The sequence below is a fragment of the Notamacropus eugenii genome, chromosome 1 (genome assembly GCF_028372415.1).
Source record: "Notamacropus eugenii isolate mMacEug1 chromosome 1, mMacEug1.pri_v2, whole genome shotgun sequence".
Lineage (NCBI taxonomy): Eukaryota > Metazoa > Chordata > Mammalia > Diprotodontia > Macropodidae > Notamacropus > Notamacropus eugenii.
In genome coordinates, this window is record NC_092872.1 from 711238616 (window position 1) to 711260297 (window position 21682).

Here is a 21682-nt window from a genome sequence, read left to right on the forward strand (position 1 = left end):
ACCAGTAGGAGTGAAAACAAGTCCAAGGGTATTCATAGATGAAACTGGCAGGGGAACCAAAAAAAAAAAAAAGGATGGAAAATGGAACAAATTTGTCAATGTTTCTGTGATGATCTATTTTTGTAATAAGTGACAGAAAGGACCTAGAATTGAATAAGAGGAGAGTGAGCTAGATTGCCTTTGGGAAATTGTGCACTGCTTTTAATGACCCCTGAGTTTCTCCCTGAAACTAAGTCCTGTCTTTTTAGCATCAATATTCTTCCGGCGACACTGTGTGGTTGCCAGACATAAAATATCATAGTTTCCTAAAAATTAAAGTTACAGGTCACTCAGAGGGTAATGGAGAGGTTCATAGTGGGCATGATTAGGGTGCAACATATTACTAACAATTAATTGTCCAGGAGGAAGGGTATAAATGATTTTTTTATCAAGGAAATATGTAACCAAAAAAAGGAGTGGGGTGTGCATGTAGCAAAAGGGAAAGGAAACTGATTAGGCAGTCAGTGCATTCCTTTGGTATTCTATTCAAAGTCAAGAAATCCAGAGGAAGGTCCTCAGCATGTTGATTAGACCCTCGGGAGAAAATTTATAGTAAGACATAGATCATATCCATGCATTATAAAAACTCATGCATGGATTATGATCTCTATGATTGGTATCCACATCAATTAGATCACAAATACATCAAAAGACAAAGTATAATAGAGGAACCACCAAATCTGGACCCTAAAACCTTAGTCCCTGATGTGGTATATGGAAAAGTTGAAATAGTACTTAATGAGATGAAATTAGGAACAGTGGCTGGACCTGACCAAGTATCCATGAAGAAATTCCATGATGGTGATGACACAATATATTTTCCCATCACAGACATTTCTGACTCAATCTTCTCCTTTCTCCCTAGGACTGAACCCTCCATTCTTGTGTATGTGAGTGTGTGTGTGTGTGTGTGTGTGTGTGTGTGTGTGTATGAGAGTGTATGCATAGTTATCTTAAACATGGTCAACACTAACAAACATGGGCATTTCAATGTACAAAGAAGAACAGAAAAAGCAGATTATATATGAAATCATGATTTTCTGTTACATACAACTTGATTTCTTTAAACAATATATAATAAATTCAACATATTTGTTTCAAATTTATCCTGTCTTCCTTCTTCTCTCTATTTTCTTCTTCATTTTGGGCATCACAATCAGTCCTCTTCTCCTCCTCAAATCACTCCCAATTTTGTTCCAAACCTTCTCTCTTGCAATAAATCAGCATAGTCAAAGAGAGCAAATTTGTACATTGGCCATTGAATTCTTACTCTAACAAAGAAAAAGAGATAAAGAAAACCAAAGGAATCATGATTAATATGTATGCGACATTCTGTTTATGTAGTCTCCTTCTCACCTCAGTTTCTTCAACTGTAAAATGGGGATAATAGCATCTATCTTACAGGGTTGTTTTCAGGATAAAATGAAACAATAATTTAAAGTATTTACTAGCACTGTCTGGCACTCAATAAATGTTTATTCCCTCCCTCTCTTGCCTTCCTATTCAGCATTTTAACTAACATTCATAGTTTTGTCTCAGTTGTAAATTTGGTAAGCAAGATTCTTTGATAAATGGGACTGAAATGGTAACTCTGTTCACTGACTTCCTAATTATTAACCATGAGGAATAAAACAGGGGATACGTATATGCCAAAGGTACTTGCCACTCCTGTGGAAAATGTCCTGCATTGGGGTCACATAAAAGGTGGATTTCTACAAATGATATTTTACTGATGGAATCAGCCCAGAACATTTCAAGACCTCTCTTCAGAGAGATCTATGCTTACTCAAAAAAATTCAGTCTAATAACATGTATAGAAAAAACCAAATTGATGAAAAATGACTATTTTTCAAATTATGATATGGTGTTGAATGGCATTGAGTCGGTATATGGATGCATTTATCTGGGACAGGCATTGCAGATGGACAATAAGTTGGATCCATGATTAATTAGGAGGAAGAAAGTGGGATGAATAGCATTTGGGAAAATGTGAAATGCTTTTAAAGGATCCCCAAGCTGCCCTCAGACACAAATCTCCATCTCTCTCAGTGATGCCAGATGGCTGTAAATCTTGGAACATCACAATCTCTGATGAGTATAAGTTGCAAGTGACCCAAAGGACTAAGGAGCCACACTTGGTGGATGCTATCAAGCTGCATTATGTCTCCAGGGGTGACTCACATACAAAAAGTAGTATGAGTGTTATCACTGAGGCAGTGGATGAGCAGAAAAGGATGTGGGTTAGAAATGGGGCAGGAATAAAGAATAACATATAGCCATAATGTAATGCTACTTATAAAGTATTAAAAAATCAAGAGCAGAGGTTCTTTATTTATTAAAAAAAAAATTTTAGACTAGGTTTCCCTATCTTGCCCAGACTGGAAGCACAGCAGCCATTCACTTTTGGGCATGGGACCTTTGACTTGCTCAGTTTCTGACCTGAATCAGTTTTCTCATATTTAGGCACCCTGGTGGCCTGCCCTTTTCCCAAAGAGTTCATTATTTTGGTGTTTGACCTAGTGTGGATGCAGGACAAGCTCAGCCCTACTGCAGCTCAGAACTCCAGAGCTCAAGCAATTCACTTGATTAGCCCTTTCTGGTGACAAGGATTACCAGCATACACCTGTGCCTTAGAGTGGGGGCTCTTAATTTTTTTTATCTTATATTCCCCTTTTGGTAGCTTTAGGAAGTCTATGATCCTGTCTATGAAAAATGTTTTTAAATGCATCACATGAAATATATAGAATTATAAAGGAAACCAATTTTATTCCAATACAGCTTACAAAAAGTTATAAATATGTATGTATGTATTTATATATGTGTATATTTGAAAATCAACAGACCCCAGGTTAAGAACCCCTGATCTGGAGGAGTTTTGAGTGGATCCTCTGAGAAGGATCTTTGGGAAAACATGGATATGAATCATATAGGAAGGCAAGGAATGGATGTGTTGTGCTATACATTTAGGGAGGAAATATCCACAGTTATGAGATTACACATCCATCCAAGTTCTTGAATTTCTGTTCTCTTTTATGTATTTCAGTTACATTTGGACCTATAGAAGTGTCTTAAAGTCTTTAGGCTGTAGGCTGAAAACTGCACTAAGATTTTGGGGACATGCCATATTTTTTCAGGTAGATAGTTGGTGCAATGGATAGAACATTGGACCTGGAGTCAGGAAGACTCAAGTTCAAATCTGGCCTCAGACACTTACTAGCTGTGTGACCCCGATCAAATCATTTAACTCTGTTTGCCTCAGTTTCCTCATCTGCAAAAGGAGCTGGAGAAGGAAACGGCAAACTACTCCAGTATCTTTGTTCAGGACACCCCATATGGAGTCATGAAGAACTGGGTACTACTGAAACAACTGAGCAACAACAACAAGGTCCAAATTTGGCTTCAGACACTTATTAGCTGGATGACCCTGGGCAAGTCACCTGCTTACCTAAGTTTGTTTACCTGCAAAATGTAGGTATAAAATAATAAATAAATAAAATAGGTAGGTGCAGAATGTACAATAATAGCACCTACTTCCCAAGGTTCTTGAGATGGATAAAATGAGATACAGTTATCCCTTGCACATTGGGAGGGTTAGGTGTGCAGAGTTCCTGTGATCTGGAAAATCCACACAAAAATTGTTGGCCCTCCCTTTGCATCAGAGAAGAGAAACTGTATATATTTTTGTATATTAGATCAAAATATATTAATTATATTTCTAATATATTGGCAAATATATTTAAACAAATATAATATATAATTATGTTTAGTTATAGTAACATAGCAAATTATGGTATAGTATATAGAGCAAATATAATAAAATTGTATATAGTAAATATATAGTAAATGTAGTAAAACATAAAATATGTTGATATTGTGTACACATATTTTGTGTATATAATATACATATGTATATAAAATAAACATATGCTTTCCATCTAGATTGCTACTATACACATATTTTGGCATTTCTGAGTTCCAAAACTTTTTTTTGCACCATCTGCTGAATTTCAGGCGTTGCATGTGGTTTCTGCAAAACTCCCCCCAAATGTCCATCTAATTTCTTATGCCAACTCTTGATATATAGAAACCATGATGGGGAAAGTTGCAATGGGGAAGGGATAACTGTATTCATAAAGTTCTTTGCGAAACTTGAAGTGCTATATAAATATTGACTTCTTATCATTATTTATTATTATTACACCACTGTGGCTGATGCTACAATTTTAAAATATATCTTCCTGAATGAACATGCTAGTGAAAAATCTAAGTATTATAAATACTTGACCAGTTTGATGTAGGGAAAAAATTCTCTGAGTCACTATTGCAACCTCTAAATACAGTAACCACATGAGTTAGTACCTAGACCTCAGAATCCCTGTCTCTGATGGCTCCTGTCCTAGGGCTTGGTTCTGCCAATTTTTTTTTTTTAATGCTATCTGGAAGTCAAGATTCTTGGGCTGATTCTTTTTAAACGTCTGTTCTTTGAAATTCAATAATCTCATCAAGATACCTGGAAAAGGCCTGGCATTCACAGATACTGCTGCTGTCTGGATTGAGATCATAAGCAAACTACTTTTGTGTTCCTCAACATTTCTGTCTATGAAATGGAAAAAGCCCTATGCTTTCCATAAGAGTATTTAGCAGAAGATATATATGCTTCATTGTGAACTGCCAAGTTGTTTTTTTTTTCTTTTAAGTGTTTGTGCCTACATTCCTGTTTGGACAGCTAATATTCTATCTCCCTTCACTGGCTCTATAGTGAAGCTATTAGTTTTGATCAAAATTCTCCACAAGCCTCCTACTTTCTTTCAATGGGATGGTACACACATTTCACTGAAGTTGACGTCATCCTTTGTCCTGGGGATTAAAAGTCTTAAGAGAGCTTTATGGTGTTCTTCCAGCAACTACTCTTCCTCTTTTTGTATTTGAGATTTACAGGACTGGTCTGTGATATGTAAAGTTTATAAAACTACTTGGATTGCCAAATCCACAAAATGACTTTTATTTTAGTCCCAAGCTATGGGTTCATCAGGGATGGGAGGAAACTCTCTCTATAGAAAGAGATGAATAAGAGGCTCCTGAGGATTTTATTGGAATTTATAAGTGATATGTCTAAGGTTAATATATGTCAAAGGCAGACTTTGAACACAGGTCTTCCTGATTCCAAGGCTGACCCTCTATTTGTTATGACAAACTACCATAGAAGGATATTAATTTTATTTTAGAAATTTGAGTTTCATTTTATAAGAAGGGACATTTTTATTAATTTCCTTGTCATAAGCAATCATTTTCTTATTTTTCTTTTATTTATCCTACATACAATGTGACCTTCAGAAGGTCTCAGAATGACCTAGGTCTTGTTAATGAATTATCTCTTACAGTCATCTTGGTTAATACAATTATCTTGATAATCTTCCTTTTGGGTAGCTAGGTGGTACAATGGACGGAGCACTGGGCCTGGGGTCAGGAAGATTAATCTTCAGGATTAATCTTGCAGCCTTAGATACTTATTAGCTGTGTTATACTGGCCAAGTCAGTTAACCCTGTTTGCCTCAGTTTCCTCACCTACAAAATGAGCTAGAAAAGGAAATGGTAAACCACTCTAGTATGTTTTCCAAGAAAACCCCAAATGGGGTCACAAAGAGTTGGACACAAATGCAGTGAACAAACAACAGTCATTCCTTCGATATATGTGCTTTGTGACTCTTTGATCCTGCTACTAAAGCATTCTTTTTTGCAAGGTTGTCAAAAGATAAAAGAGTTGATCCATTTTTTTCTCTAGTATAATTCATTGATGACAAACTTCTTAGTTATTTAATATAGTTCTCCTGTAATTATTATTCCTCTCTGTGCAGGTCCCATCATAGGTACTAAATAAACATTTGTTGGTTGATTGTTTAATTGGCTGACTAGACAGGGAAAAAAGGTACATTGTTAGCAACTGCCTTTTCTTGTTTCTGACTCCAACTGTCCCTTGAGAAGCACTGATCTCACATGCCACTCCTATATTCAAGAATGATAAAAACCTAATTCCTCTGCATCGCATTTAAAGCCCTTCGCAATCTAACAAGAGCCTACCTTTTTCAAACATACTTAGCATTACATCTCTTTACATATTCTCTGTTCCTGCCAAATTGGACAGCAAGCTGGGTTGTTTTTAATTTAATTTTGTAAAATTCTGAACTTAAACACCAAAAAAGAGCATTTGTATGCCCAAAGTAGAACACAAAAAGGACTATATATGAAACTGTGAATCTCCATTTCATATTACATGCTTCGTAAATAGCGTAAACATAAATTTTTATGTATATATGTATGTATATTCAATGCTGTACTTTATTTTCAAAACTGTCCTGCTTGTGTATGCTTCCATTTGAATTTTCTTTTGTTCTCTCTTTAAAAAAAATGTTTTGAGGGTCTCTCTCTCTCTCTCCCCGCTCCCTTCTCTCTCCCTCTCTCTCTCTCTCTCTCTCTCTCTCTCTCTCTCCCCCTCCTCTCCGTTCCTCTCTCTCTCTCCTCTCTCTGTCTCCCTGTCTCTTTCTCCTCTCTCTGTCTCTCTCTCTCTGTCTCTCTCTCAACCTCCCCCTCCTTTCTTCTCTCCCAAGAGAAATGATTATTAATAACCAATGATTTGGAGAGATCCCAAGTTCCCCCATTTTATGAAGTACTCATTTCAAAGCTTAGTTGCTGAAAGTTCAACGAATTTTCTCTCAATTGATGTCAGACCCCACCCAACCTCACAAAGAATTTAATCTAAGGTGAATTCCTGCCTATTGTGTATGTAGATGTAGAGGTGGTCTCTTTGTCCTAGAATGAATATCACTCTCCCACTACATCATTAGAATAGATCCACCTATCATTAATTGTTAACCAATCAGAGTTGATTGCCACCCTCTGGAACACCCACTTTTTAAAGGGTATATAAGCCTTGAGCCCACCACCATGACTGTCTTTGAACTGAGATGGTCAAATGACCATTCCTTTTATTAATAAAATGCTAGCATTATTAATAAAAGTTAATTACCCAGAAACTATTTCTCTCAAATTTTTTAAACACCATACTCTCTCTCTCTCTCTGTCTCACTATTTCCAAGATTTACATGCAACTGAGAAAAAAAAAATGAAGTGAAAATTAGATGTTGCAAAAAAATTGAACCTGGTAATACTAACACTTGCCAACTTTTCTGTTCCCCCTTCTGAACTTCCTTATATATTTTTTTATATTTTTAAAATATTTCATTGATACGCTTCCCTTTTTTTCCATCACTATCACTACCTTTACTTCACCCTCATAACCACCACCCCCTCAACTCCCGTAGAAGTCCTTCCTTGAAGCAAATATGTGTGGTAATGGCAAATGAAATCATAAGTTAGCTCTATCATGTCTCCTATGGCTGCTTCATTCTTGTCTCTAGTTTATTGCTTCTCTGCTAAGAGATGGAAAGAATGCTTCCTAATCAGAGTTTGTAAGTCTTTCAAAGTTGCTTTTCTTTGGATGATTATAATCAATATATTAAATGCATATGTATGCGTGTGTTGTGTGTGGATGTGGTATATACCGTATCATGTGCACATGATATAGTATATACAATTTTATATTACACATGTATGTGTACATATATTTATATGTATATATTATGTAGCAGCACTTCTTAAATTGTGGGTTATGACCAAACTTGGAAACAGTAAAAGGTTTCTGAAATGAATTAATTAAAATTAAATTAATTAAAATCAAATACATAATGAATTTGAGGTGTTTTTGGCAGCATTTTCCCATTTTATACTTCACGTCGGCCTTGGATATGAACATACAGCATGGGCACTTTGCACTGTGCATGCCCTCAAGCCATGCAAAGCCAACTACAGTTGCCTAAAGTAGAAAAGGGGTTGTAAAAGTGGAAAAAGTTTAAGAAGCCCTGGTGTGTGTGTGTGTGTGTGTGTGTGTGTGTGTGTGTGTGTGTGTGTGTATTTCCCCTGGTTCTACTCACTTCATTTGGCATAAGTTCAGTGGGCAGTGCCAGACATGAAGTTGGGAAGACCAGTTGTCCTCCCTTCTATCATTCCCCTCACCCCACTTGTCGCCTGCTCCCCTACTTTCCTCTAGTGTAAGATAGATTTTCATACCAACCTGAGTGAGCATGTTATTCCCTCCTTAAGCCATATGTGGAGAGAGTAGCTTCACTTTTCTCCTGTCCCCTTCTTCCTTTTCTCCTCCGTTGAACAAGATTTTTCTTTTCTCTTTTATGAGTTATAGCTTGCCCCAATCCATTTCTCCCTTTCTCCTCCTAGTATTTTCCTCCTTCACCCCTTAATTTTTATTTTATTTTTTGTGGATATCATCTCCTCTAATTCAACACAACCTGCACCCTCTGTTTATACATATATATATGTATATGTGTGTGTGTATGTACAATCTCTCCACCTACCCAAATACTGAGAAAAGTTTCAAGAGTTACAAATATTTTCTTTCCATGTAGGAATGTAAACAGTTCAGCTTTAGAAAGTCTTTTATGATTTCTCTTTCCTGTTTACTTTTTCATGCTTCTCTTGATTCTTGTGTTTGAAAGTCAAATTTTCTCTTCAGTTCTGGTCTTTTCATCATGAATGCTTGAAAGTCCTCTATATCATTGAATGACCATTTATTTCCTTGAAGTATTATACTCAGTTTTGCTGGGTAGGGGATTCTTGGTTTTAATCCTACTTCTTTTGACTTCTGGAATATCCTGTTCCAAGCCCTTTAATCCCTTAATGTTGAAACTGCCAGATCCTGTGTTATCCTGACTGTATTTCCACAATACTTGAATTGTTTCTTTCTAGCTGCTTGCAGTATTTTCTCCTTGACCTGGGAACTCTGAAATTTGGCCACAATATTCCTAGGAGTTTCTCTCTTTGGGTCTCTTTCAGGAGGTGATTGATGGATTCTTTCAATATTATTTTGCCCTCTGGTTCTAGGATATCAGGACAGTTTTCCTTGATAATTTTGTGGAAGATAATGTCTAGGCTCTTTTTTTGATCATGGCTTTCAGGTAGTTGCATAATTTTTAAATTGTGTCTCTTGGATCTTTTTTCCAGGTCAGTTGTTTTTCCAATGAGATGTTTCACATTGTCTTCTATTTTTTCAAACTTTTGGTTTTGTTTTTTAACTGCTTGGTTTACGTCATAGTTATTCATTTCCCTGAACTCAATTCTCTCTTTCAAAGAACTATCTTCTTCAGTGAGCCTTTGAACTTTCTCCTCTATTTGGCCAATTCTGCTTTTTAAAGCCTCCTTCTCCTCATTGACTTTTTGGATCTCTTTTTCCAATTGAGTTAGCCTCTTCTTAAAGGTGTTATTTCCCTCAGCATTTTCTTTGGTTCTCCTTTAGCAAGCTGCTAATTCACTTTTCAAGCTCTTCTATTACCTGAGCCTATTTTACATTCACTTTGGAGGCACTGGAGGCAGGGGTCTTGACTTCTTGTGACAGTATGCCTTGTTCTTCCTCATCTGAAAGGATGGGAGGAGACGCCTGTTCACCAAGCAAGTAACCTTCTATGGTCTTATTTTTTTTCCCCTTTTTTGGACATTTTCTCAGCCAGTTACTTGACTTCTGAATCCTTTGTCAAGAGGATGGTCCTATTGTCTCTCCTCTCCCCTGTATCATGTTCAAAGCTGAGATTCTACTCAGCTGCTCGATTCCCCGAGACTTTGGGTGGAGGTGGGCCAACACTCAGGGCTGAGGTTTAGATCAGTTGATCCCTACTGCCAGAGGCTTTAAGCTGAGCTGCCTGGACAATGGACCCAGGTTGTTTCCTGGTCACCATAGTTGCCTGCAGTCTGCTGCCACTGTTGCTGCCATCGCCTGGGGCTATTGCTGGAGGAACCCTGTTCCCCTTTCGCCCAGCTGGGAAAGCCCTCCCACACTGACCTTCGGAGCTTTCTTTGTCACTGGTGGGTTGAGGTATCTGGGACCCTCTCTGCTTGGAACTCTGCCCCGGAGGTCTGTTCAGGTCCTGTTTCTCCCAGTGGCACATGGCCAGGGCTGGGCTCCACTCTGCTCAGTGTCCCCTGACATAGACTTTTCCTGTTGGCCTTCTAGGTTACCTTTGGCTGGAAACCTCTTTCACTCTGTTTTTCTGTGGCTTCTGCTGCTCTACAATTTGTTGAGAGTCATTTTTTACAGGTATTTTGTGGGATGGGGTGGAAGCACTAGAGTATATGCATCTTTCTACTCTGCCATGTTGGCTCCACCCCTAACATTCTTTTTTTAATATAATTTTTGAGTTCCAAATTCTCTCTCCTGCTCTTTCCTTGAGAAGGCAAGCACTTTGATACATATTATACATATGCAGTCATGTAAAACAGATTTCTATATTAGCCATGTTTCCCAGACAAAGAAAAGGAAAAAGCCAAGAAAAAACTTTTTTTTTTTAAGTATGCTTTGATCTGCATTCAGACTCCAGCATTCTTTCTTTGGAGGTGGATAGCATTTTCCATCATGAGTCCTTTGGAATTGTCTTCAATCATTGCATTGCTGAGAATAGCTAAGTTATTCACAGTTGATCACTGTACAATATTGCTGTCATTGTGTACAATGATCTCCTTACTGTCATAGAATTTCAATAGGGTTTAAGTCAGATGGATTCTCAGGCCTCTGTTTGTTCTGTCCCCTACTGATAGGTGAAGAAGCTGGTGTTGGCCTTGACCCAACTATCAACGCCATATTCTTGCTCAGTATCCTTTTCCATAACCATAGGTAAATAATCTTTCATTTATTAAGCATTAAATGGTCTACGAGTGTCTCATCTTCTTCCATCCCCAATAGACTGAACTAGGTTAGGGTTGGCTTACAATATTGTCAGATTAAAAATCCTGTTGAGTTTATTCAGTAGAGTTAGGATATATTCTGTTTTATTTTTTGTGAGGGTTTAATTTGGAAATATGCTGAGTTGCACTTTACTTTCAAAGTCCTCTTCAATGGCGGCATGCATCTCCAAGTACATCTTTTTGGAAATCATAGTTCCTTTGGCATTATTTGCCTATATTTAATCTCCACTGAGTTAGAGGGCTACTGCTTGGCAGGACAGGTGGCCTGTGTTTTCTTAAGTGTTCCTGTCTCCAGAAGAAATATATTACCCAGCTCATTAATGTTTCATATGAAAGTATTCTAATGTATTTAATTTTTTATTTAATGAAATTTCTAACCTTCAGGCTGAGGAAGTTATCCAGAGTGTTTCATTCAAGCTGTTGGAAAAGTGCTCCTTAGTCTGGGGTGGGAGAGGGGAGGATTTCAAGTTGGAACAGGAGCTAGTCACCTACAACCTGAAAATGTCTAAAATTAAACTTTCGTGGATGTTTTTCCTACCTTAAATCTGGATGAGGAAATTACTTGTGTTTGATAACTAATTAGGGATGTTGCATTTTTTTCTTTCTCCAGATTCTTTAGTTCATTTTATAATAAAGGATAATTGGAAAATGTCCTTGTGTAGGATTCCTACTTGAAAATGAATCTGGTTTGAATGCTGTAACAATTTCATTTTCTGTAGAAAGTCTGGCAAGTTTCCCTCTAGTAATTCTTTCTACTCCGAATACTTTTTAAAAATATGACAAAAAAAACTTGATAAAGTGAGGTACAAATTACCTCCAAGAGCTAAAGCTGACAACCGTTTTCAGTTTTAACCACCTTTAGCTGCTTAACTTGTATCATGAGATGATTTGGGTTTAGTCTCTGGAGATACTGTACCTTTAATCTAAATAGGCCACGAAACACTGTGGCCTGAGTTATTTCAATGAAATATTTTACATCCCTGACTGTCCCTGTTCTATCCCTGCCTTCTTTTCCCAAAAGTAGTAGAGATGTCTTTGTACTTGGAGATGGCATGCAATCTCCAGAGATCATTTTTGTTCCAGGGGCAGTGAGTAGACCAAGCAATGGATTTGAGTCATAAAATCTGGTTTAAAGTCCAAGCTCTGTGCCCTTAACAGGTAGTTACATGACCTTGAATAGATTATTTCACCTCTCTCTCTGGGCCTGTTTTCTCATCTGTAAAATGGGGGTGATGGCTATTATTGGAAGCAGAAGAGATGTTGTCAGTAAATCAGTTAAAAATGGTAAGGCTTTATACAAATGGAATCTACTGTTATCAGTCCACATTGTGGCCTCAACTCACTGCTGCAGTTAGCCTTCTGGTTGGTCTCTGACCTCATGTCTGTCTTCCTTCCAGTGAATCTTCTATTCAACTGCCAAAATGATCTTCCCAAAAGGGAGATGCAGCCATGTCCCACCCCTACTCAATAAATTCCAATGGCTCTCTATTATAAACCTACAGGATCAAATATAAAGTAATCTGGTTTTTAAAGCACTTCATCATCCGGGTCATTTCTGCCTTTCTAATCCTCTTATACCTTCTCTCTACCTATTCTATGTTCCTGGTACCTAACACTCCATTATATTTGTGTATAGCACTCCTGATTCCAGACCTTTTCACTGGCCGACCCTCATGTGTGGAATTTTCTCTCTCTGCCTAGAGTTCCTTTAAGACCTATCTCAAATTTCACCTCCTGCAGAAGGTGCTTCCTGTCATCCCCTCCACTGCTACAGCCTTCATTGGTATATATCTTGTATGTGCAAGGTGTGTGTCTATTATCCACCCCTTCCCATCAGACTATAAGTTCCTAGAGAGCAGGTACATAAGTTCATGGTTTTTGCCTTTCTTTGTATCCTCAGTGCCTGGCACACAGCCGCTGTTTAGTAAATTCTTGTTCAATGACCCTTCTATTCCCTGGAACAAAGGAATAAAACCTTTCACAGCCATTTCTGAATGACCACGTTTCAACATTTTAAATTAAGATTTTAAAATTCTAGAATGCAAAATTTGTTGAGTTTAGACTTCTCTCGGAGGGGAAAGTCGCCCACATTATGAAATGTCTCCGGCTTAAGACATGCTTTATAAAGCACTGGGCTGCTTTTCTATCTCTCTACATTTTGACCTTAGATCTTTTAACTACGCATTCTTCCGTGAGCCTCAGTTTCCCCAGTGGAAGCAGAGGGAGGGGTAATACCCCATCCCCATTCTTTTACTTTCAGACCAGACAAGTACAGGGACTGGAAAGAGGGAAATACTGTAGGAAAGGAGGTGTGGCCCAGGGTCAAGTCCTGCCGGTATTCGCAGGGAACCTGCCATTAGCCTCAGTCTCTATCTCCTTGGAAACCAACGGACGCTCTTTCCTTGCTTCCCGAGCATCAGTTAGCTAGGATGGGGACGCACCAACCAATCCCCTGCGCGGAGACGGGCCCTGATGCCCTCCCATTGGGGCATCTCTTCGAAGGGTCCCGCCTCGCGACAAAAAGTCAGAGGTACCCACTACTCCCACTGAGAAGCCGTTGCCAGAACAACCCGTTCTCTCCTCCGCTCCCAGACCCTGCCACACCCACTCAGCCGAGGCTCCAATTGGCTACAGCGGGAAGGGATGAGGAGCACAAAGGGAGGCAGCGATTGGTCCATTCACGGTTCTGTTGGGGAGGAGCCCGAGGTAGCGCGGTCCCCAGCTCACATTCGAATCTGGGGCTAGGAAAGCGTGGAAGATGAGAGAGCGAGACCCGTAGTGGCGTCCGGCCGGAGCCGAGGGTGAGAGAGTGGAGGGGTCAGGGTCTGGGGTGGGGGCGGACGGCCACCCTCTGGTCTAAGGGCTCTCACTTCTTTCGGACACTGCCTGCAAATATTTCTTCTTATCCCTTACGTCAGGGCTTCTCAACCTTTAAAAATATTTAGATAAATCTATTTCGGTGTAATTAACCTCCTTTGCAATTCTAAGTGTATTGTACATTTAAACATTCTTAGAAGTTTTGCCAACCTGGCAAAAAAAAAAAAAGAAAAAGAAAAGGTTAATAACCCCTACCTGCCTTAAATTCTCTCATCTTCACCCACCCCTAGCCCTACCCCCAGAACACCTCTGCCTCCTGGCAGGGAATTTCCTGTCTCAGAGACAATTCAGCCAACGCCACCTCCGCTCCTTTCCATCCTCTAAGCCCAGAAAAAAAGTCCTTTTAACTTTACCTCCCAGTCTCCATCCTTAGACTCAGTCTAGAAATGTTTAATTCCCCCTTCTCCCACCTTCAACCCCATTCTTCGCTACTTGCTCTTCTCTAAAGATACTTAGTTCCAGATTACAATAGCAATCCCCTATACAGTACATATTCCTCGTATATGTTCCATCCCTCCCAGTTTATCCTGTATATATCTTGTTTACAGTGGTTTGCGTTTTGCCTCCACCATTTAGACTGTGAACTCCTTGAGAGCAGGGACTTTTTTTCTTTTTCTTTTGCCTTTCTCTGTATCCCTAGAGTTTAGCACAGTACCCGACATGCATACTGGTTATTTAGATCTTAGTTGACTGACTGACTATAGTGTCATTTCTCCTATCATCCCGAAATCTTATTAGTATAGTGCAGAGCACTGTGCAAGATGAGCCTCAGTGATATGTTATAAGATGTGCCTCAGTCTCCTTTTAGTATGACTTTTTAGTGGCCCTTCTAACCATATTGATTAAGTCAATTTAATTCAGCAAACATTTATTAAGCAAGGCATTTTTCTAGGCCCCAACAATATGACAAAAATGAAGCTTACTGAAGGGGATAGAGCTAATTAAATATTAGATGATTTCTGAAGAGAGTACACTTACAACCAGGGAGAGAGATTCAGAAAAGATTTTCAGCAGGGGGTGCCATCTTAGCTGAGTCTCGAAGGAGATTTAGAGAAATGGAGGTGAGAAAGTGCATAATTTCAGTCATGGGTTTTCATTCACTGGAGGTCTTTAAGCAAAGGCTGGATGGCCATCTGTCAGGCTTGTTGCAGATTTGTTACAGACAGCATTCTTGATCAGATGCCATCTGAGCTAATGGCCTCAGAAACTCTTTCCTATTGAGATTCTGTGGCTCTGTGGTAGTATTTGCAGAAGGAGAGATATATAAAATATAACTAACCCTTTGGGTAGCTCAGGTAGAATGGAGATGTTGGGCATGAATTAGTGAACTGGGAGGCCAGAGTGTTTGAGGGGAGATCAGCATGTATATTGAAGTCCCCAGATCAGAAGATAAGGGTTGGCAAAGGAGAGGAAGACTCAGACATGGCCAAACTCCTTGAAAAAAGAGGTTGGTAGATGGGTGTCAGGAGGATATGAACTAAATTATGTTAGACCAATGGAATGAACTTCAAAGGAGGAGATGAGTAATGGTGGCAATGGGATGGTCTGGAAGTAGCAGTGAAGAGTAAGAAGATATCTACAGCTATATCTATATATCCAAATCTATATCTATATATTCATATCGATTGATCTATCCATATACAGACAGATATATTTCCTCTTGAATTAGTGTTTCAGGAGGCAATGAGAAAAAGAACTCAGTTTGAGAGAGCGTGTCTAGAGGTGCATTGTCTTCTGGAGGAAGTCAGATTTCCGTTGGTCCAAGAAGATGGAAAGAATATCAGAGTAAAAAGCTTAGAATGAAGGGAAATTAATGGAATTCCAGAAGCCTAAAAAGGATTTGAAGGAAAGAACCAGTTTCCATCTGATGAGTGGTCAAAGGATATGAGCAGGCAATTTTCAGAGGAAGAAATCCAAGCTATCAATAGCCATATGAACAAATCCTCTAAATCATGCATTTCTCTAATTCAAAAACAACTGTAAGATTCAACCTTGCACCATCAGATTGGTAAAGGTGACAAAAAGGGAAAAGAGTAAATACTGGAAGGGTTGTGGGAAAACAATTATATTAACGAACTGTGATGGAGATGTGAACTGGTCCATCCATTCTGGAAAGCAATTTAGAATAATGCCCATGATTCTATTAAACTGTGCATATCTTTTCAGTGATACCTCTACTAGATCTTTATCCCCAAAAAAAGACCAAAAAAAGAAAAGGGGAAAAGGATTTCCACTACAAAAATTATTTCTAGTAGCTCTTTGTGGTGGGAAAGGATTAGAAATGAAGGGGTCACTCATCAGTTACAGAATGGTTGAATGAGTTATGGTATATGAATGTGGTGGAATACTGTTGTGCTACAAGAAATGATCAAGGCAAAGGTTTCCCAGAAACCTGAGAAGACTTGTATGAACTGATATAGAGAGTGAAGTGAGCAGAACCAGGGGGGGCAATTTAAATAATAATTGTGATAATAATATTGTAATGACAATAAACTTTGAAAGTCTTAGGAACTCTGATTAGTACAATGACCAATCACAATTCCAGAGGACTCTCAATGAAATATGCTACATACCTCCTGAGAGAGAGCCAGTGGACTCAGATGTACTCTGAGTAGAGAGATGGAGATAGTTTTTTGAACATGACCAATGTAAGAATTTATTTTACTTTACTATACATGTTGGTTCTGAAGGATTTTCTTTTTCTCACTTTCTCAGTGAGGGGCAGAGCATTGTGGAAAGAAGAGAAAGTAGATCTTCATTTGAAAAAAAATATTTTTAATAAAGGAAATGAGAATAGAGAAGGATAGGGACTAGGGAAGTGGATGGGAATGAATGGTAATAGGAAAAGGAAGCTTTTCTGTCAGAGACTTGGAATCACAAGGATTAGGAAGGGAAAATGTGGAAGTTTGTCAGTCATAGGGTGTGGATAGTCACCAACTAAGGTTCCCACAGGATACTGTGATGATGATGGGAAGCATCAGACCATACTCTCTCAAATACCAGGGAGGAAATTGAGCTCTCAAGGAGATTGATTAAGGGGACTGTGAGTAACTGCTGAAGAACTCCTCAGGGGCTTGTTAACTTGCCAATTCCAACATGGTCCTCATTCCAACATAACTGGGGTTGAAGTGCACCCAAATAATATCCTGCATATGGAATAAGCACAGGTTCCTGCTTGGTCTTGGGTCTGAGATTCTGGTCCTAGATAGAATCTGATTAAGTCTGGGCCCTGGGCATGTAAAAGTCAGGCAGGTTTAGTAGAGCAGGGTGGGTCAGGAGTAGGTTCACATGGAGTAGGTTCTGGGACTGGGAGGCTTCCAGGCTCATCCCTAAGAGATATTAGGCCACTCTCCCACATCTAGTGATAGAGAAGGAAGGGAGAGCACTGTAGTTGGTACTCCCACCCTATATATACAAAAATACTAGGGCAAGGTTATGGTGCTGTGGCAACACAGAATCCCCAATCCTATCCCTTCCTACTTTCCTAGTCTTTACACTTTACTTTCCTCCTCACACTTTAAGATCCTGATACGCTGGCCTATTTGTTGTTCTTCACATACAACACTTCATCTCGTGACTCTGCCTTTGCGCTGGTAACCTCCATGCTGTAATGCTCTCCTTACCCACCTTGGTCTTTTAGCTTCCCTGGCCAACAAAATCAATTCAAATCCCACCTTCTTTAGGAGGCTTTTCCCATCTCTGTCCTCACCTCCAGTGCCTTCCCTCTGAGGTTATCTAATATTTACATATATCTATACATATTTACATATTACATTTACATAATATCATCTATTTACATATATCTATCTTCTATGTGCATAGTTATTTGCATGCTACATGTATTAGAATGTGAGTACCTTGAGGGCACAGACTGTATTTTTTGGCTTTCATTGTATTCCCAGCACACTTAACACGAGCCTGTCACACAGTAAATTTTTAATAAATGTTTGTTGACTGACTGACTGATTGGATGAAAATACTATGTGTGGGGGTGGGGATGGGAGAACAAGTTGGGTCAATAACAAAGACTCCACATTGTCAATGGTTGTAAGGTTGGATTAGGGTAGAATTTTACTAGTTGCTGGCATGCTCACCTTGGGGAGGTGGGAAATATTGGCTAAAACTATTGGGTATTTTTAGTAGTAGGTTCCAGGGCGATTGCTTCTCAAGTTTGGAGGCTTCCAAACCCAGTCTTTGGGTATTTGTTCCAAGGTTATTTATGAATGCTGACTACTTGGATGATGATAGTGCCACTTAATCCTGGCTCCCAGGGAGCCCACAGTCCTTTCTTAAAGGGAGGTGAAGCTGTTAGTCTACTGTGTTTTCTAGGAGCACTCTGTTATTTGCTATCCATCAGAGTCAGACTTTGATCCCTCCTCATGGCATGGAGGTGACCCTGGAGGCTTTCAAAGGCTATATCAATGAAGTACTTACTAGCTCTGACAAGTCCCATCAAGCTGGAAAGGCTTTGACTATGGGCCAGGTGATGTATATTATGGCTGCTGTTCAAGGACAGGCTGACCTGATGTTGGAAAGGATCATCATTTATTTGGCCCTAGGGGGATGATTCTTCTGGCCACAGTAACTCTTGATGACTACCTGCTAAGATATGGGGAGATTGTGATCTCTGTCAATATGGGGAGTACCCATGCTAAACAAAATCACAGGTCCCTGAAGTCTTTAAGTCATCCCCACATTTTTACTCAGATTGTATTGGTCAGCATTAGGGATTTCCTGTGATCACATGAAACATTCCCCCTTTTAAATGAAATTCAGTTCAATTTCAAGCTAATAAAGTGAAATGAACACTTCAAATTTACTCCAACTGAGTGAATGCTGTAATAAATAATATATAAACAAGAAATAATGTGTAATTATGGATAAGTATTTACAGATATTGTTATTATGGAAAGATTACTATATTTGCTTTGTATACATTCTTTAGCTGTCATTAGCATGAAGACTAATTATAAATTTATTAAGCACTTACTCTGAGCTGGACACTGCTAAATATTTTACAATTGTCATCTTGTTTGATCCTCACAACAACCCTGGGATATGGGTGCTATTATTTATAGCCATTTTACAGATAAAGAAACTGAGGCGAAGAGAGTTGCATCACTTACCCATAGTCACACAACTGCTAAGCGTCTGAGGCTAGATTTGAATTCATGTCTTCCTGATTCCAGGTCCAGTACTCTATCTACTATACTTTCCAGTTGCCTGTAATAAAATGAGAAAAAATGGTGAGAGTATACCTGCAGAATCAGTTGGTAATGTGATTTCTTCCAGAAAAAATTAGATACTTTTAAAAAGCAAAAACCACCTCCCCAGTTGTGAATGTTTTCCCTTTTCAGATTACTTTCATCCACTCTGAAATATATCTAGTTGTTTCCATGTTGTCTCCTCTATTAAATGCCCCTCTTTGTGGGCAAGAACTTTTATTCTATCCCCAGCTCTTATTACGGTCCCTGGCACACAGTAAATATGTTTAAGAAATGCTTCCTTTCCAGGCCTGGTGCCATTTTATACTAAGAGATCACCTCTAAGTCTCTTCCTACTCTACAATTCTAGTATTCTCTACTATTTCTTGTTCTCTGTTTTTCTTAGAAGCTGAGATTGTTGGTAGAAATAGAATGAATCTTGTAAGTCTCACTGCTTCCTCTGAAATGAAGATTTTTGGAGAACCCCGTGTGTTGTACCAGGAACATCCAAAATAACAAGAATTTATGAATGGAGAGCAAGAAAAAAATCCTCAGAGTAAGTAATAAAAAGGTTCTTTCCAGATTAATTTGAAGCAAATATATGCACACACAAACAGAAATTGACAGCAAAGAGAATGAAAAATACATGCTACTGTTGTTATTGGCCATGATTCACTTATTTTCAAACTGTGCTCAGCTATAAAGGATCTATCAGGATCAAGGGAGATCAGTATCAGGACCTCTAACCCAAAGTCTTGATTTTGTGTTTTGATCATTCATCAGGCCTTTGGCTCAGAATCTCATGTAGTCAGTTGTTGTTGGGTTTTTCTTTCCCAGTGGTCCATTCTAAGCTCCCCCATGTTCTTGACACATTTTGAAGTTGCTTTGATATGAGGTATTAATTGTGCTGAGTGGTGAAATTTCTACTTAATCATTATTCTTTTAGGCTATTTAAAGCCCTCTTCCAATCTGGAAAATATGTTTTTAAAAAAGGAAATGAAGTTTTCCTTTACTGTTACTACTACTACTACTGCTATTGCTACTGCTACTACTACTACAGATCACATTTTTGATCACAGCTTATACTTTGCAAAACTTTCTCCTCATTTCAGTTTGATTTCTATAAGATTCAAGAAAACATTGGCCTTCAAGTGATTATTTCTCTAGGTCACACCCATTCTTCAAGTTGCACATGCAAATGCAAGATTTGTGCAAACAAGCGTTAGGTCTACAGAACTAGTGATTTCTGCATTTGACCATTTGACATAGTAGTCTATAACAATCCAGGTAGATGTCATCACTAGTGGACATATTAGAGTTATTAGCTGATACTTCATCTTTGATTCTCCCAAGCCAAGTCTGTAGCATCTGTTTTTCAGTCATTTTTAGTCATATCTAGCTCTTCATGACCCCATTTGACATTTTATTGGCAGAGAAACTGGAGTGGTTTGTCATTTTCTTCTCCAGCTCATTTTACAGATGAGGAAACTGAAGCAGACAACGTTAAGTGACTTGTCAAGTCAGTGTCTGAGGTCAGATTTGAATTTAGGTCTTCCTGACTCCGGGCCTGACGCTCTATCTGGTGTACCATCTACCTGCCTTTACATCTGCTACATAGTATCTACAGGATCAAGTCAATTGCAAGGCCCTCAACAAATAAATGGCTATGTTTCATCACACTTGTTTTTCTTCATCTTCCTAGAAACCTTCAGGAATGCAATTCAGTTCATCCTCTATGTATAGAACCATATGCTAAGTCTTGAAGTTTCTACAAAGTTTGGATAATATGGGAGCTTATAGATTAATATAGGGATGCTGTGCAAGCATAAGTAATGATACCTGAAAACCTTCACTTGACCCTTCTCTCCCCTCAAGCTACCATCCCATCGATGTCTCTCCTCTCTTTTATAGCCAAACTTCTAGAAAAAGTTTTTTTCTATCCACTGCCTCTTATTTCCTCATCTACCACTCACTTATCTACCTCTTTCCATCTCACATTTGACTCCAGTGCTTGATAAATCTGTTCTCTTCAAGTTGTGTTTCCACCAACCATTTTTAAATGACTAAACCTGATGGTCTTTTCTTTCTTTTGGGTTAGCTTTTAAATGAATTTGTATTTCGTTTATCACAATAGCCTCTCTGTACACTTAAAAAGTAATTGTACTTGCAGGTGTGAAATATTACCCATTCAGTCTATAGGAGATACATTTGCCTTTTTATTATATTGAATCACCTCATACGTTTTGTTGAAACTACTTATGTGCACTAACCCGTGCTTCGTGCACATAAGTATTTGTAAACCCTCTTGTCATTGCTCCATGACTCTATGGGGCTGGGGTCCACAGACTTAGAATGCATGACAAATAAGGTCATTGGATCAGATGACTTCCAAAGACTATACAATGATATGAAGTGTGGATTAAAGAAGAAAGAGACTATAAATAGGAAGACCCGCTGGGGGCCATCACAGCTGCATACCTAGCCCTAGCCATTTTTTCCATGATTTTTCATTCTCACTAATCTAGTGCTTCTACTTATCATAACTGAAATATTTTCTGTGTATCTTTACAAAAAAACCCTACTAAATAACAATGCATGAAAAAATCTGGATAGTTTCATATAGCAAGCAACTGATTATACAATATCTTTCCAGGTACCTTTGCACAATAATTAATTTAAAAGTTAGTATGAAGTATATGAAACAATTGCCATGTTGGGCTCATTATCGCCTTCTAAAAATAATTGTTAATTGTGCTTGT

The 21682-nt window shown here is 38.7% G+C and overlaps 2 long non-coding RNA genes across 4 annotated transcripts in view; one reads left to right on the forward strand and one right to left on the reverse strand.

Moving 5' to 3' along the window:
* The window catches only part of LOC140521449 (uncharacterized), a 251463-nt gene that overhangs the window by 9128 nt on the left and 220653 nt on the right, over nt 1-21682 (forward strand). For 2 of the 3 annotated variants that reach the window (XR_011972940.1, XR_011972941.1), the window contains exon 3: nt 19330-19479. This is a non-coding gene — a long non-coding RNA (uncharacterized lncRNA). Of the gene's footprint in view, nt 1-13138; nt 13644-19329; nt 19480-21682 lie in introns of those variants that run through there. The other variant, XR_011972942.1, reaches the window with a different exon arrangement.
* LOC140521450 (uncharacterized) lies at nt 1087-19231 on the reverse strand. The gene is made up of 3 exons (XR_011972943.1): nt 19046-19231; nt 18846-18942; nt 1087-1310 (listed from the first exon to the last, which is right to left on the reverse strand). It is a non-coding gene; the product is annotated as an uncharacterized lncRNA (long non-coding RNA).